At 38.5% G+C, this 4621-nt stretch overlaps 1 pseudogene; it reads left to right on the forward strand.

Moving 5' to 3' along the window:
* LOC104771766 lies at positions 2422–4596 on the forward strand (annotated as a pseudogene).

Raw genomic sequence — 4621 nt, forward strand, 5'->3', positions numbered from 1 at the left:
GATCTTCGAAGTGGGTACCATCAAATTCGAATCAGGCCTGGAGATGAATGGAAGACTGCTTTTAAGAGCAAAGATGGATTATACGAGTGGTTGGTGATGCCTTTCGGGTTGTCAAATGCTCCTAGTACTTTCATGAGACTAATGAACCAAATTCTCCGTCCTTTCATTGGGTCATTTGTGGTGGTTTACTTCGATGATATTCTGATCTATAGCAAAACTAAGGATGATCATTTGGAGCATTTAAAACAGGTTTTGCAGGTTCTACAAGAAAACCAGTTGTACATCAACTTAAAGAAGTGTAAATTCAGTGCCAATAAGCTGTTATTTCTGGGTTTTGTCATTGGTGAAGAAGGAATTCAAGTTGATGACGCCAAGGTGAGTGCCATAAAGGATTGGCCTGTCCCTAAATCAGTAACTGAGGTATGAAGTTTTTATGGTCTAGCTACTTTCTATAGAAGATTTGTGAGAGACTTCAGTACCATTACAGCGCCTATTACTGAATGTTTGAAGAAAAGGAAGTTTCAATGGGGTCCAGATCAAGACAAGAGTTTTGCATTAATTAAGGAGAAGCTTTGTACTGCTCCAGTATTAGCATTGCCGGATTTTGATAAAGTGTTTCAGGTAGAGTGTGATGCAAGTGGCGTGGAAATAGGGGCTGTACTGTCACAAGAGAAGCGACTTGTAGCTTTCTTTAGTGAAAAAATAAGTGAAGCACGTAAGAAATGGAGTACTTATGATCAGGAGTTCTATGCTGTGTTTCGAGCCCTAAGACAATGGGAGCAGTATCTGGTTCAACGTGAGTTTGTTCTTTTCACGGACCATCAAGCTCTCAAGTTCCTTCACAGCCAGAAGATGGTCAATAAGATGCATGCTCGTTGGGTAACTTACAGAAGTTCCCATTTATCATCCAGCACAAACCGGGAACGCTTAATAAGGTTGCGGATGCCTTAAGTAGAAGGGCTTCTCTACTCACTACTTTAGCACAGGAGGTTGTCGGTTTCGAGTTTTTGAGGGAGTTGTATGGACAAGATGTTGAGTTCCAGGAACTATGGATCAAGTGCAGTCAGCAGCATCCTTCGGCAGATTTTCATATCCGAGAAGGTTACCTCTTTAAAGGAGATAGGCTATGCATTCCATGTTCTTCCTTACGGGAGAAGTTGATTCGAGAATTGCATGGAGGAGGCCTTAGTGGTCATTTGGGACGGGATAAGACTATTGCAAGCTTGGAGGAAAGGTACTATTGGCCGCATCTTCGGAGAGACGCTGGAGCTATTGTTCGAAGGTGTTATATATGTCAGGTTTCAAAGGGTCAAGCTCAGAATACAGGTCTTTACATGCTGTTATCTGTTCCTGAAGACATCTGGCAGGATCTATCCATGGAGTTTGTGTTGGGATTACCAAGAACACAACGAGGTGTGGATTCTGTGTTTGTTGTTGTTGACAGGTTCTCTAAAATGACACACTTTATTGCTTGTAGGAAGACTGCAGACGCAAGCAACATAGCCAAATTGTTCTTCCGTGAAGTTGTACGTCTCCATGGGGTTCCTAAATCCATAGTTTCAAACAGAGATACCAAGTTTCTAAGTCACTTCTGGATAACATTATGGAGGATGTTTGGAACAAGTTTAAAACAAAGCTCTACAGCTCATCCCCAGAGTGATGGACAAACCGAGGTGACAAAGAGGACGCTGGGTAACATGATCAGAAGTGTATGTGGTGATAAACCGAAGCAGTGGGATTTAGCTCTACCACAGGTTGAATTCGCTTACAATAGTGCTGTACATTCCGCAACAGGGAAATCACCATTCTCTTTGGTGTATACCTCTGTCCCGAAGCATGTGGTCGATTTAGTTCCATTGCCAAAAGCTCCCGGAGTTAGTGCATCAGCTGAGGCTTTGGCTGAAGACATTTTGGAAACTAAAGAAGCAGTCCGAGCTAGATTGGAAGCAGTTGGACAAAAGAATAAAAGAGCAGCAGATAAACACCGACGGCTCAAGGTTTTCAAAGAAGGAGATGAAGTGATGGTGTTTCTCAGGAAAGAAAGGTTTCCCATTGGTACTTATCGCAAGCTTCAGCCTCGCAAGTATGGTCCATTCAAGATTCTGCAGAAGCTCAATGACAATGCTTATGTGGTGGATCTTCCAGACAACATGAACATCTCTCATACGTTTAATGTGGCTGACATCTATGAGTATCATGGGGATGGTGTTCTTTATCCAAATGAGAACTCAGGGTCGAGTTCTTTGGAGGTGGAGGAGACTGATGCAGGAGAAGGTTCTGAAACCTAATCCATTCTAGCTTACAAGTTATTTCTAGATATTTTCCTGTTTTCTCTTTCTATTAGGATTCTAGTAACTTTACTTATTTTCTGGGAATTGCCTATTCTATGTTTTAGCTTTCTCTATATAAAGAACCTTAGGTGATATGTTTTAGACACAATATTATTATCATTCTTATCAATCAAAGTTTTAGAGTTCTCTTTATCTTTCTGGTGGATTCCAGAGCTTTCTATCAAGATCAACGCTTGTGATCTTGATTTTCAATCTAGAGTTAACGCTTGTTAACCTAGTTCATTCCGACTGCGTCAGATTCTTTCTTTTTTTGTATGATAAACTGAAGGAATCATCTCTTGAAGTGTTTATAAAGTTTGCTGAATTGGAATACACATGGGCTGCGCAGAGAGTTCATTTTATATTCACACATCAGCTGAGAATCAACAACATTCATGAGGTTTGGTCTTTGATCGATGATAGGCCTATTAGATTTTCTTTAAATGAGTTTGCGGAGATAACAAGCTTAAATTGTGATGCATTTGACCCTTTAGACAACTTTGATGTTGATCACCATGATTTCTGGAAAGAAATGAAAATACCAACAACCCTTGATGGTCCTATGTGGAGTGAGTTGGTAAAGGTGATTGATTTTAACAAAACATGGGATTTTGATAAGAGGATGATGGTTGGTAGGTTATGTATGTTGTCAGTATGCGTACATGTAATTCATCATACATCTAGAATCCCGTTGGCGACCGCTAAGAGAGTTTTAGATCCAGTTGCTTTTGAAAAACATCCATGGGGTCGGGTGGCTTTTAGTAGTCTAGTGAATTCTGTTAAGATGGTTGACTATGACAGAGATTCGTACACCATACACGGCTATGTTCATGCTATGTTGATTTTGCTGTATGAGAGTGTTACTGGAATTAGAGAAAGTTATGGGTTTAGAAGGACATAATCGAGTGGTGTTCCACTTCTTGATTGGCGATCATCACGAAAACGTATCAACTTCACAGACTTCATCAAAAAAGAGAAGGATTTGCACGGACAGGTTAGTAGTTTGTTACTCTTTTTTTTAAAAACTATTTTTTGACATGAACAAATAATTTGTGTGAATTTAAACTTACTTTATTCATTGCTTGTAGGTTCGTGTTAGGCATATGATTCATGTTTCAGAGGAAGACATGTATCCTCTATGGTCTGACTCAGAGGAGCATACGGATCCACACCTAGACGAGCTAATTAAAGATCTCATTCATAACCGTTTGTCTCTAGATGCTTGGAGTTGTGGCAAGACAGTTGGTATAAGTTCAAAAAAGAAGAAAAGAAGTGTTAAAGCTGATAAGGTGAATGACAACAGAGGGTGCAATCCTAAGAAAAAAAGATGGACAGATAGTGATCCTAAATGTGAACAAGGAGAAAATGTAACCAACATGGAGGTAAGGTTTCGTTTTCCTTTACCGTAATTGATTAACATTTTTTGTCTTCTCTATTATGATATTAATGAAAATGTTATTGTAGGATGGTAAGGATGACAAGTCAATTTCTTTGGACATTTGGACGGCGATTGAGAAAATGACTGAGACTATTTCTGACTTGGGCAAAACACTCAACAGTCAAATAGATGCTTTGGAGAGTAAATTTGAAACATTCGTTGTAAAAAATGACGGTGTTCAAAGAGGAAATGGGTGAGATGATTAAAGCATTGGAGAAAGAAAGAATAGAGCCAAAAGACGCTGATGTACGGAATGATTCCACTTCGCACACCATTAACGATGATGAGGGAACAAGTAAAGCACCTGTAAGTTACATTTTCCTTTACTTCTCATGTTCTGTTGTTGTCTAAAAACTTCTCATGTTCTATTTTTAAAAAAGCTTACCACGTCGTTTTATTCTTTTACTTCTCATTTTCTGTTTTGTTAAAACTTCTCATGTTCTGTTTTTTTAAAACCTTATCATTTTTTTTTTACATGTTCTGTTCTTTTAAAGCTTCTCATGTTCTGAATTTTTAAAACTTCTCATGTTCTGTTTTTTTTTATTTCTCATGTTCTGTTTGTTAAAGCTTATCATGTTTCATTACTTCCCATGTTCTTTTTTTTTTTTGTTTTAAACTTATACGCTTCTCATCTTAATATCAAACCTCTCATGTTCTGTTTTTTTTTCTTAAACATATCCTTTCTCAATTTTCTTACCTCCTTCTTTGAATGTTCTGTTTGGTTGCAGTCATGGATTGTTGAGATGAAGCAGACATCACAAGATGAATTTCCAGTTCAAAGGGTGGTGAGGAAGGTTTACACTATAAAGAATAAGAAGAAAGAAGAAGATGAGATATCAGAGAAACTTCCTCT

Source organism: Camelina sativa, chromosome 20 (genome assembly GCF_000633955.1).
Source record: "Camelina sativa cultivar DH55 chromosome 20, Cs, whole genome shotgun sequence".
NCBI classification, from domain to species: Eukaryota; Viridiplantae; Streptophyta; class Magnoliopsida; order Brassicales; family Brassicaceae; genus Camelina; species Camelina sativa.